Source organism: Pantherophis guttatus, chromosome 1 (assembly GCF_059756535.1).
Source record: "Pantherophis guttatus breed Tessera chromosome 1, ASM5975653v1, whole genome shotgun sequence".
Taxonomy (NCBI): domain Eukaryota; kingdom Metazoa; phylum Chordata; class Lepidosauria; order Squamata; family Colubridae; genus Pantherophis; species Pantherophis guttatus.
The window spans coordinates 213,274,471-213,288,395 of NC_142063.1; the positions used below are offsets into that span (position 1 = coordinate 213,274,471).

General features: G+C 38.0%; 1 long non-coding RNA gene and 1 pseudogene across 1 annotated transcript; one reads left to right on the forward strand and one right to left on the reverse strand.

Annotated features, from left to right (window-relative positions):
* Positions 1-5,018: 5,018 nt before the first annotated feature.
* Positions 5,019-11,554, reverse strand: LOC117674222 (uncharacterized). The gene is made up of 3 exons (XR_004593766.2): positions 9,688-11,554; positions 9,368-9,457; positions 5,019-5,135 (listed from the first exon to the last, which is right to left on the reverse strand). It is a non-coding gene; the product is annotated as an uncharacterized LOC117674222 (long non-coding RNA).
* A 302-nt stretch (positions 11,555-11,856) lies between these two features.
* Positions 11,857-12,795, forward strand: LOC117674501 (uncharacterized; annotated as a pseudogene).
* Positions 12,796-13,925: the final 1,130 nt, after the last annotated feature.

Here is a 13,925-nt window from a genome sequence, read left to right on the forward strand (position 1 = left end):
CTAAGGTGACCAGATTTTAACATTGGTAAAGAGGGACATTGTGGGCGTGGCTATCTGGTCATGTGACTGGGTGGGTGTGGCTATCTGGTCATGTGACCGGGTGGCCATGGCTATCTGGTCATGTGACCGGGTGGCCATGGCTATGTGTATAGGGTAAGGTGAACAGATTTTAACATTGGTAAGAAGGACACCATTGTGGGCGTGACTTATTGTGTGGACGTGGCTTGGAGGCCATGTGACTGGGTGGGCGTGGCTAGCTGGTCATGTGACCGGGTGGCCATGGCTATGTGTATAGGGACTACTCAGAGGGCTGAAAAGTCATTTCTGACAGGTCCTCACACTTTTGACTGGTCCTCACACTTATGACCATCCTCACATTTATGCCCGTGCAGTATTCTTAACAACCATGTCACTCATTTCACAACTGCTTCTCTTCAACATGGTGACAAGATAGGGCAAAAATGTAAAATGTGAGGACAGTCATAAGTTCAAGGACTGGTCAAAAGTGTGAGGACCAGTCAAAAATAACTTTTTCAGCCCTCTGAGTAGTCCATATGCATTAAAGGATACAGCAATAGAGAGGGATGAAGGAATGGAAATTAGAGTAGGAGTGAGGGTAAGAGAGGGAGGAAGAGAGGAGGAGAAGGAGAAAGGAAGAGGAAGTAGGGAGGAGAAAAAGAGGGTGGGGGGAAGAGAAAGTAAGAAGGAAAGAAAAGAGAGTGGTGGTAGGTTTGAGGAGAAAGATTGCTGTACAATAAAAAAGATGAAAGGGAAGAAAGCCAACCCCAAGCAAATATAAAGATATTAAGATTAAGAATGAATTGTTAAACTTTAAAGAATAAAAGAGAACAAATATGAATAAATAGCAATAATTAGAAACACACATACAAACATACAATGTATTTTCTTTGAACAGAATATTTGGCTGGTTCACAAATTTAAACAGCGTTTAGTCATTTCAATTAAATTTACAATTTCTATATTTCCTTTTTGCCATATTTATTCCTCATCTATTTTTTTTAAAAAAACAATATTACCCTTCATCCTCATCTCTAATCTTAATCAAATTCAATTTTTCCCTTCTATTCTATATTATACCCCTTCCCATTGTCATCTATTTTTATATCCATCCTCACATTGGTTAATTATGTAATTATGTAATACAGTTGTTTAATACAAATTCAACATTTTAATATAAATCAATTAGTTATATAACTATCTTTTTTGTATATTAATCAATATGAACATGAATATTCCAATTATTTCCATGCAATCCAATTTCTTACAAATCAATTAATTATATTTACCAATAATAATAAACCAAATAATTTCCCCCATATATTCCTCCAAACCACAACTTAACCATTTCTGCTTTCAACACAATATACAATTATTAATAGTATCTCAATTATTACAATTCCCTAGTTAAATAGAGCTTTTTTTCTTTTGTGTTTTAAAATCTTAAACTCTCCTCTTTTGCCCAAAATTTCCCATTGTTTGCAGTTTTGTACCTACCTTTTTTGGTGAGGAAAAAGAAAAAGAAAAAGAAAGAAATCTCTCTCTGCCTCATTTTGTCACCTTGCAGGTTTAGTTTTGCTTTCGCCTTTGTTTTCAGTATAGCTAGGGGGGGGGGGAATCTGCTCCAGGAACTTTTTGCAGCTTTTTGCAGCTAATTAACCTAGCGGAAGCTGTTAACAGGGGCTGTTTTTTCTATTTTTGCAGACATGGGTCTATTCATTTTTTTTTTAACACTGATCAGCTGTAGGTCGGCCCTTTGAAGCCCCGCGGCAAGAGTTTAAAGACTTTTTTTTCCCTCTAGCCATCAGCGGGGATTCAGGAGGCAGCCGGGAGTCAGGAGCAGAATGAAAAATCGGGACTTTTTTAAAACGCCGCGGGACGCGGGACAAATTGCTCAAAAGCGGGACTGTCCCGCCAAAAGCGGGACGTCTGGTCACCTTACTTAATTCCCACTCCCAGCCCATTTTGCCAGTCCAGATGGATGCCATGATTGAGGCTGCAAGATTATGGAGAGTCAGGATCAAGGGTGAAATCCAGCAGGTTCTGGAGAACCGGTAGTGGAAATTTTGAGCAGTTCAGAGAACTGGCAAATACCACCTCTGGCTGGCCCCAGAGGGGTGGAAATGGAGATTTTGCAATATCCTTCCCCCAGGAGTGGGGAAGGAATGGAGATTTTGCTGTATCCTTGCCCTGGAGTGGGGTGGGAACGGAGATTTTGCAATATCCTTCCCCTGCCATGCCCACCAAGCCACGTCCATAGAACTGGTAGTAGAAAAATTTGGATTTCACCACTGGACAGGATTAATGCATCACCCTATCCTAAGTTTTGCCAGAGAACATCCACAAGTATAATCATTGCCATAAAGGAAAGGTTGGAGAGGATGACAATTACCCAGTACTGTTGGATCCAAGCAATGGCTTCTTGAGTAAAAGGTATATTAGTATCTCCTATCAGACCCTCCATCGGATATCAATTCTTACTGCTTGGACCCAACCATATGTCTTTTAGCAAGCCACGAGCAACCAGGAAGGACATTGTTCTAATATATAGGTGGCTGCCCTTAGAGCCCTGAGGACTCTGTCCACTTCCTTTGAATCAAGAGATTCAATGTCCTTCCAAATAATCTAGCCAGACCTGCATCTGTCAACTTCATAGAACTTGCACAGTTGGAATCCAGCCTGGATGAATTGGAACAACTTTATTCAACTTATGCCTTGAATAGTCCTCACCATGGCCCTACTGATACTTCTCTGGCCTTTTCCAACCCAAGATGGACTGTGTCACCTGAAACATGGCTACCATTTGGCAATCTGTGAATGCAGTAGGGGTGGGAAAATAAATATGTTTTACCATTTTTTGTCACCAAGAGGTAATTCTTATCATAGGCATTTACATGTGTTCAACCCTATTTGCCTTTCATTCTTCTTCAGAGGTGCTCATTTCTTCTCCAAGAATTCCTTTGAAAACCAGGGATTCCTTGGGATTTATGCAGTCTTGGATGAGGCATCTTTGATAGACATGGAGAAGGGTTTGCCATAGGGTCCAGAAAAAGTGCACTGAATTGTAATGTTACCTTCTACATGACATATACAATCTCTTTTCTTTGTCACTGCAATGATGTTTGCTGAAGTTATTGATTAAAACCAGTTTGGTCTTGTTAAGGCACCAGGCTAGAGAGCGGGAGACCATGAGTTCAAGTTCCACCTTAGCTATGAAAGTCAATTGGGTGATTTGGGGCCAGTCACTCACTCTCAGTCCAACCCACCTAAAAAGGTTGTTGTGGGAAAAATAGGAGGAGGAAGATGTGTTGGATATGTTTCACTGCCTTGGGTTTATTTGTAAAAATAACAAAGACAGGATACAAATAAAGATTAGGATGGGGAAATGGTATGTGCAGTGACATAAAATCACCAAAGGTGGCAGTAAAAGACTGTTAAACATGCAATTTTTCATGATTGCAATGATTCACTCTCTTCAACTAAAGTTACATAATGTGTAAGTAGAAATGTTTAATTGCCTCTCTGTCTTTTTGTTTTTCAAAAGCCAAAAACTTTCTCTTTGGCAATTGTATTGGAAAAGAAGCAGAGCAGTTATTTTGTAAAACTTCCTTTCTTAGGCCATTATCCCTTAGAATTATGCGGTTGGGAAGGTATTTATTTGTAACACCACCCCGTCCTTCTAACAGCCTGTCCTTTGAGGAGATCAATTGTCACAGTGATGGCTAGATAACCAGAGAAGTTTAGAAACTAATTTCTAAACTAAATTGCTAGTTTAGAAATGATTGTAGAACCTGGAATGAACATGCCTTTATTCTAATCCTGATGCCAAAGTCTAGCACAGTATATGCCTACATATTTGGAATTGACTATCATTAAGTTCAGTGAGAATTTTGAATAAACTTTGATAGGAATGTAGTGCAAGAGCCAACCAGATTTCTAAACTAAGAAGTGATTTTTGTCCTGTCTACCATCTAGACTTTTTTGACTTTCTTATCGACAGTTGGCTTGTTCTGTGGCAGGTGCCTGCCTGTTTGAATTCTATAGTCCCAGAACACTTTAGTTCTTCATTTTTTATGTCTTTATTTTATGGTCGCACCAGTTTATACTTGCAGGCAATTGGTATTTCTTGCAGATCTTGCAATGCACCCGTGTTGCTACTTTGTCATGCCATTGTTTGTAGTCAGTTTGTGCAATCTTCTTTAGTTAGGCTGTTTACTGTTAGCTTGTGTGGCAGTTCCTTAATTGGGGTATTGTTTACTTCTTAACTGTTGGTGTGATATTAATCTTGCTGTTAATCTATGCTCATCTGAGAGCTGATTACTGATGGGGAGCTGTTTTTGGTCTTTTTCTCCCCTTTTTGGCTTCTTGATTGAATTTTTTGGGCTTCTTGATTATAGATTTTTTTTCCCAAAAATTTGAAGTCTCAGTAAAACAAAAGCTTGGAAAAAAAATCAGATATTTTTTTTCTTAATTTCTTTTGGGGGGGCAGATTCCTATGTAAGTATCCCATGAAATAACAGCCTCTCAATATGATTATTTCACATTGGTCCAATAGAAATGGCATCTCATCTTTGTCTATTTTGGTTAAACGTTTTTGAATAAATATACTGGGAGAAAATGTCTTCTACTTCCACCTCCATTTCATCCAGCTGGCATTGCCTCAGCCTCTCCGTGGCATCATTGGTCAACTCGGCAAGAACTAGCCCAAAAAAATATCAGAATAACTAGTACTCGTAAAATTAAACTTAACATGAAATCTATCATTTTCATTTTTAAAATGAAAATAATTAAAATGTATAAAGTTAAAGTAATACTTTCTTCAGTTTATTGGAGCATGATCTTCATTTCATTGGTATGCTTCACAATGCTTGCCATTTTGCTGGCAAATCTTTGATTTTCCCTAAGATACAGAAATTATAAGAAGCCTACATCAATCATAGAATAGAAATAAGCAGACAAAAAGAGGAGCTTAAAACAGGATTGTAAGGAAAATGAATTACTTACATCTGTTATCCTGGCATTTTTTTCCTGCCAGCTCCACTTCATGATGCCTTGCCATCATTTCATCCATGTACTCTCTCTCTTTTCTTTGCCTCTCTATATTTCTAGAGACAGATCTGGCAAAAGAAGACATTTTGAACACCTGAAGGCAAACTAACTGGAGGAGGCGAATTTACTAAGTAAATCATAGTATGATATTGTCTCAAGACTCGTGCTATTAAAGAAAAAACTACAAGATCCAAAAAGCTGTCCTGTCTTCCCTTAATCCTTCTCTAAGATACACATACCCAACTGATAAGGCTTCTTCATAGAATTTTGTCAGAGACAGATAATGATGGAGAGAGCTTTATTTCTGGCTGGAGTCATAGCCAGTTGCAATGCGCTTTGGCTGCATTCTGACCATTTGTTCTAAAGCACTTTGCAGTAGTTCTGGCAAAAGGCTTGGACTATAATGCCTTATTTTGAAAAGCAAGGTAACTACACTAATCTATTATTAATCTTAACACTGTAACATTTTATATTCTAATTTTCAATGGAATTTATACATTTATTCTCCCAAAAAATATTAATAGTTGTAGTTAGGATAAAGAATGGTGATTTTAGATTGTTAGCAGCAACATTAAACAGGCTGATTAGAAATGAAGCTGCTGGGAATAATAATTTTGCTGTCCTTCCCTTTTTTTGTAAAAACCGGTAAGGAATAAAAATTTAATCCTCTAGCCTAGATAGATCTTTAAAAACAATATTAATCTTGCATATAATCTATATAATTCTTCTAAGAAACTTTAATATATCAAAACTGATCTGGAACAAATGATTAAAATTGTATTTGAATTCTAAATATAAATTTCTGGAAATATTGCTTGGAAATAATTAGCACACGTCAACAAAAACCACTTGGATATACATTAGTGAAAAAGATTAATGTTTACCAGCTCTGCCTCTGCAGCTAGCAGTGCATAATAGAGTATTTTCTGTAAAATTAAATCAGGCTGATATAGGAACTAAAACTGAATTTGCTTTATTTATTTATTTATTTATTTATTTATTAATAAAAAATATTTATTTATTTGTTCATTTATGCATAGAGCATGTCTGTGTTGCAGTCGGTATAAATCAACTAGTTCATCCTCATGTTGCTTTAACCATACATGAAGGTCCTCACTAACCATTGTTAAGTAACAATCCTATGACTTTTGCCTCTAGCCAGCTGCAGATACAGCTGAAGCTTCTATTCATCTTTCCTCTGATATGTTTCTGGGCTGATTATCATAGAAGATATTGCTACATGTACTGTTTTGGTTCTACTGTTTGTAGTGACATTAAATTGAGAGGGGTTTTTTGGGGGGGAGGAGAGAAACAACATTGGATCCAATGTCAGCTTCTTCATTTAGAACCTAACAGTCCCCATATATTAGGTCAGGATTTTACACCTGCCTGGCACCTCCCAGGGAAATACAATTGATTATCATCAGTATATTCGTGACACAGAACCTTCTCCAGTGCTACAAAAAAGGGACAGGGAATAGCGTAATGACAATATTCACTAATTATTTATTTGACCGGAAGTGTCACAGTGAGACAGTCGGGGAATAGCGGGCTCTGATGAGCCTTGTGAAATCCCGGGCTAACAAACCTCTGTCGAGGGGTCTTCGGATCTGACCTGTCCTGTAGGGCAGAGAAGAAGGAGAGGCACCTCGGATGACCAAGAGAAATTGGCAAGTTCCTCGGAGGTTGGAGAAAACTCTTCGACTCGACAGTGGGGGCGGCAGCCATTGCGGCGGCCATAAAGCTGGGGCAATAAGACCACGTTCTGAGCAGGAGAGGTGATTTGGACGGGTATTGATGCCGAGTGAGTGTTTGCCAGCTCACAGGTAAAACAAAGAAATATTTTTAAATTGTTAAAAGGTGCCCCAATGAAGAAACAGCAGCTAATGGGTGTGGGGGAATGTGAATGTAGGAAGAAGAACAAGACCGAAACAGAATTTGACTTTTGGATTACAATGTGTGGAGATAATTAAAATATTAGAAGAAAAAACCCATAATAGATATGGAGAGGATTGGAAAAAACTTTAAAATTCTTTTTTGACCATTGAAGGAAGAATAAAGAAATATAAAATTAAAGCCCTGTAACAGAAGTTTTTTTTAAAAAAAATGGGTTTGGAACTGGATTTTAAATTAGACTTTGGGGAATATAAAATTAAAAAGAAAAAGATTGAAATTGGCAAATATTGGTAATGTGGATTTAATAAATAAAATGGATACTTTCTGTTGTTTGGAATTGTGGATTGGAGAGAGACACCTACAGGCGGAAAAAAATACTACAACGCTTAATTTTTATTTTGAAAAGAAAACTTTCTAAAGTGATAAGAGCGGTGGGAACTTTTGAGGAGGTTTTATTTGCTTGCAAGCTGTGTGACCTCGACAACCAAAGAATGTGGATTATAATAACTTAAAATTGGAATAACGGCAACGTGGAAATAACAAAATGGTGCAGGAACTAATTGAAATGATTAAAAAGATGTGTATATCATTCAAAGCTGAATTAAATGAAATAATTATAATAATGCATGGAAAACCCAAACCTGATGAACGAATTGCGTTAGAACATACCCAAATGGATAAAGAAACTATGAATGAGAGGCAAGAAAGTGACACTGAAGATAAAGACAAAGATATTGATTATGAAAAATCAAATGATTATGTGGGGAGTAACAATGAAAAAAGAGGAGAACTGGGAGAAAAGGGATAAATTTAGGAATAAAGGTGAACTTTAAAGATTAACATTGGGATTAACAATGACAAAAATAGAGAAGGTGGAAAGAGACAAGGAGAGAAAGGGGGGAAGAGAAAAAATAGAAAAAACTCAAAAGATTACACTGGGATTAACAGTGGGGAAATAAGAAAGATGAAAAGGGGAAGCAGGAGAGCAGATGGAAATACAGGGCAAGCTAGGAGAGTAAAGGACTTTAAAATTAGCGGGGGGAAGAGAAAATAAGAAAATGGGATAAAGGAAGATAGGAGTAGCTGATATATTTAGAACTATAAATGAATTGAAGTAGGATCTATATAAATGAATTTTAGTAAATTCAATATATGAGATGGTAATACTTGGAATGTTTTTAATTGTAATAATGGAATTTAGTTAAAGCATCTGAAATTATAGTGTATTGTGAAAAGGGATCAATGGATTATTAAATAAAAGGAGAGCGAAAAGTTGAAAATTAACTTTGTTTAAATTATATATAAAGTAAGGGGAAATTATTTAGAATTATAAATGAATTGAAGGTACATGAAACTGTAATACTTGGAATGTTTTTAATTGTAATTATGGAATTCAGCTAAAGCTTTTGAAATTGTATTGTGAAGATTAATTTTGTTTATAGCATAACAAGAAAAGATTAAGATACTATTGGCAATAATGAAAATTAACTTTTAAAATTATGATTATGTTTATTATGAAGAGGTGTAGACAATATATATATTTGAAAAAGCAATGGAAAAGTGGGTTTATTTTTAAAAAACAATAGGAATTGAGAAATAGAAATGAATGATTTTAATGTTATAGACTTGTGAATTGTAGTAAGATATTTGACTGTAATATTTGAATAAATTGATAAAGGAAAATGGAAAAGAGGGAAGGAAATAGATTATGAATATTAATATCTGTGATTGGAACAATGGAATTTAAGGAAAACACTTGAAATTATATTATGTTGTGAAAAAGGAGTATTGGGAAAATATTTGAATAGGATGATTTAGAGTTAGGGTTAAGTATTAGAAAAATTATTGAATTTAAATCAAAGGGTTTTAACATGGAGAGCAATTGGAGGAGGAAAAAAAGAAAACTTGACTAAGATTAGAGATTAGGGTGAATGGTAATATTGGCTATATATCAGAAAAAACAAGGAAAAGAAAAAAATTAGAGAGAAAGAATATTATGGCAAAAATGAAATACATAAATTGTGTTGGGAGGTAACTAAAAACTGTACAAATTTGGGACTCGGCCAATACTCTGTTCAGAAAAATGCATTGTGTTTCTTTGTGTATGTTTGTTAAAAAATAAAAAAACCTTTATAAAAAAAATATATTCACTAATTATTGTCTGTTGGGTACTTCATTCTATGGCACTTAACCAGGACTAACAGCCAATGCAGTTTAGTATGAAAATAGAATACACACTATGTGTTTATTTATTGATCATATTTAAGAATTGCCTATCTCCCTCACAGATGGACTCTAGATGCTGTACAAATGAAATATTGAAAACATGAGCACCTTATACAACATTTAAAAGAGGTAAGTGATGTTACAAATTAATTAGAAAGAGGGATTTGAGGGCTCTAACCTGCAGAGTCATGTTTCCCGACCTTTCAGGAAGGTTGTCCTGTAGATATATTTAAACTGAAGATATTAACACAATTCACCAAGAAAGAGCCTGGAAGAAGATGTACAGATATTTTTGAAATATTCAAATTAAAATGTTTTTCTAAAAATTATTCTGAAGCAATTTTTGCTTGTTCCTAGATTCCTTTGATTCATGTTTTATTTCATTTTGATTATTTATGTCATGTTACCAGTCATGCTACTTCTTTGAATCCTAAAGTAATCCTAGAGTTTCACATGCAAGTTGACAAGTAAATAAATCAATAAAACAGGATCTCTTACCTCAAACAGAAGTTTTCCCGCATAATACAGGAATGTCTCCATCATTACGTCAATGTCCTGAAGTGAAGTAAACTAAACTACTGTAAGCTAAACTAAACAAATATATTAAATATAATAGTGTGTGTAAACTATTTAGCTATTTTTCAAAATTGGTAGAAACTTAAGTACAAAATCCTGCTGATGTGTTTGGTAGAATCAGAGGATGAGCTAACAAGAAGACTGTCATAGAAAAAATAGAGAAATGCACACAATTTACATTGAAAAAGTGGTGCAGAGGTGACTGAGCAGAATTGGAGAAGTATCTGTGCTTGGCAGAGTAAATTACAGTATGGTTTTTGCTCCACCACACTGTACTTGCCCATTTCTCTTGAAAGAACTGCAAGATGGCTTCAGATGTATATTTAGTGGTCACAGGACATGTGCCTTCTCAGTTCTGGTGCCCACACTAACAGAATGTTCTTCCCAAAATTAAGTTGGTCCCGTCCCTTTTGATTATTGAAAAAGCCCTTAAGAGCGTATTAGGTGACCTGGACTGAGTCTGATGGCATGTGCAGCTGAAGGAGCAATGGGGCAGAGTTTGGGCAGCACAGAGCTTTCCCAGAAAGAGACCTGGATCAAGAGACTTCACAGCCCCGAGATGGATGGGGGAGCAAGGAAGAGGTTCAGAGTAGGGTAGTCGCACACCAGACTCTCCCAGGGTATATCTCGTAGTTAGAAAATTACAGCTCAAGTTTGGCAGGATTCTATCCATTAAATGTAGCAAATAAAAGATTGAACTCAGTAGGATTTCTCTGTATCATTTCTGGGCTTGGGCCTGACACTGGGTTCCCTCAGAGCCATAGACCTATCTAGATGGCTCCATTATTGAGGCAGAGGGACATTTTTATTTCCTTCAACTCATTCTCTGTCGTCCCCTTCTTCTTTTGCCCTCAATCTTTCCCAGCATTAGGGTCTTCTCCAGTGAGGAAGCTATTTAAACTTGATAAGTAAGTAGGTAAGTAAATAAATAGTTTATCTCACTTGAAAGCCCCATATCTTAGGAATTTTTGCTTTCCTTTTCCCTTTCCACTCTTTTTTGAACTAATTACAGTAAGCCTGAGCCTTGCTTTTTTTCTTTGATTTTGCTTTTTTTCTTGTTTTTGCTGTTGACCTTGAATAGCTCAGGAACATATACTCTAAATATTAAGTCTGCTAATTATCAACTGGTAACACCTGGATTAGGGTATTGTTTTCTATTTGAATGTTTGTCAACCAAGGGCATATGGTTGATAAATGCTACTAATTTGAAACTGCTCTCCTATAAAAAGGGTTTCCTTCAGGGAAAAAACCCCACTACATAATTCCTCTCATTTATAAACCCCTGCCAGGGAATAAATAGGAGTCTCAAAAAGGAACAATACGTGTCCTCTTTCAATGTTGTGGATCAGCAAAGAACTGTGGCATGGGTCATGATACGTAACCGCATGATATCCCTGAAGTCAAGCAGCCCCCATGGACCACTGCCAGTGGCTCAATGGAGATCAGTCTGGATGGTGTCCCTCAAAAGATGTCAGAGAAGTCTGTCATGCCCAACTGCAAGTGGGCATAAAAAGGGACAATACAAGTCCTCTTTCGATATAAACAGATAAAGCAAATAAACCCCCAATTCTCTTCAACAGCTCTCAGACAGAGTATTAACAGCCAGTGACCGCAAAAAATATAATCCTTCCATCCTCCCCTGTCAGAACCTGACCATCCTATCAGAACCTATCTTTCCATCCCCCCTCCCTCCAATCTCAACTGTCAGTATTTCTCCTTCCATCCCCCCTCCCTCCAGTCTCAACTGTCAGTATTTCTCCTTCCATCCCCCCTCCCTCCAATCTCAACTGTCAGTATTTCTCCTTCCATCCCCCCTCCCTCCAATCTCAACTGTCAGTATTTCTCCTTCCATCCCCCCTCCCTCCAATCTCAACTGTCAGTATTCCTCCTTCCATCCCCCCACCATCCTGTCTCAACTGTCAGAACCTGTCCTTCCATTCCTCCCCCCCACCATCACAACTGATGAAGCTTCCTGGATAAGAAGCGAAATGTTTTCTTCTTCCTCCTCAAGGAAAAACAATCCAGTTGCCTCTTTTGAAGAAAAAAAAGCAGCTTTGAGACAACTATGACACCTGGACTCTTGAGACCTGGATGACTGAGAATCTCCACAGACATTTAGCCATACATGTTGGGATGAACGCCCTTCAAATGGTGCAGGATATGAACGGATTTCCAGAAAACGTGCAGACTACAGGAACCATTTGCGCTTCAATTTGAGATGCAGACATACAGCCTCAATCCCATCAGCCTGCACCTGTGTTCAACAGTGAAAGGATATGGGACCGAAAACTTAATACAGAAACTTAATACAGCTCCAACTTCTCAATAAAAGAATAAGACAGATTAATTTTACAATTTAGGTTTTGAAAGAGAGTGGAACACAAACTTCAAGAGCTGAAATCACTTCTTTCAACAGAAGTATTGGCGAAGGTCACAGAATTTAGGAAGAAGGCACAACTCTAGCACAACATAACAAGGGCAAAGACAGACAGAAAGGCAAATGTTCCATCCTACAGTTTAGACAAGGGCACAAAACAGAAGAATCAATCCAGATGAGGGAATGACATAACTCAGAGAACTGACCGACAGGTGAGAGGTCCGTCTGACAGAGAACTTACGCAAACAGAAAAGAATGTTTTATCCAAAAGACTGAATTTTGCAGTAACACCAGAACAGCTACCAAATGTAGAACTCTTCACAGCCACAGAGTCAGCCATCAGGAACAATAAATTGGCAGAACCAGGGCAGAACAGTTATGAAGGTATCTGACAACCCTCGCCAATGCCAAAACACTGCCCTCCAACCTCACAATTCAAGAAAGGAAAGCAGTGAAAACCCTAAGAAGAGACCCAAACATCACTGTTGCAGACGTAGGCGCACCACTACAACAGTCACCATCTTGGCAGCTGATAAAGGAAGATGCACGGTTATCCTGAACACAGATGACTGCAATGTCAAGATGAACACTTTTCTGAAGGACACTGCTACATATGAGACTCTGAAGAGAGATCCTATCAGCAGTTATAAGAAAAAGATCATCAATTTCCTGCAACAACTACTGAAGGACAATGTCGTTTACCCCGGGGAAGCCACTCGATGCGTATATGGACTCCACAAAACCCACAGAGGGAACTCTACTCAAGTCAATTGTCAATTCTTGTCACCTACAATATTGCAAAATATTGAACCACCTTATTAGCTCTTCTGGTTGGCAACACCACCGTTCACATCAACAATTCACAGGACTTTGTCAGCATGGTTTGGAAACTAAAATTGGATCTGGATGAAACTATGGTTTCTTATGATGTGACTTCATTCTTCATCTGCATTCCAACAATTGAAGCAGGGTGGGTTCATGCAACATTCCAGACCAGGGGTGTCAAACTCAAGGTCCATGGGCCGCATCTGGCCCGCAGGGCTGGGCTGGAAATATCAAAGGAACGGCCCACAGTGCCTCTGCTGGCCAAAATGGGCCATGAGGGGTCATGCAAGCCCCTCCCGTGGCCCGTTTTCAGCCATCAGAGTGTTGCAGAAGGCCATAGAGGCAGAAAACAGGCAGCAGGGGGTGCGCATGGCCCCCCTGCACCCCATTTTGGTTGGCAGGGTCATTGAGAATTGGGTGGTATATCAATTTTGTAAATTATTACTAATATTAAGTCCTCCTCTAGGACTGTGTCAGAGATAGTAACAAAGATAGATAGACTGTTATACAGACAGTATTTAGAGACATCTGGAGAAATTGTCAGTTCATTTATGCTCTGCTTCTATACAAGAGAATTAAGCCCCATAGCAGCTGGGGACTGTACATGTCTTTAATCTCTAAATTATGGAATTGAGACCATTTGTGCCAGAAAGTAAATCTCCCTTTGTCTGGAATAGCTGTTTTAAAAGCAAAGGGGAAAAATGCATCTTGAGCCTGTGTCAAACTCCCACCATGGTCACAACCACAACCACCTCTGGCCCCATCCTGCCCCATTCCCTGGCCCTCCGAGGTCAAACACAACCCTGATGCGGTCCTCAATGAAATTGAGCTTGACACCCCTGTTCTAGAGTAATGTTTATTAGCTGGCTTGTTTAGCTGGTAGTTCATACCCCTCAATAGGTGTATGCAATAGGTGTAGAAAACATTAGGGATCCTAATTGGAAAATTGCAGGACATC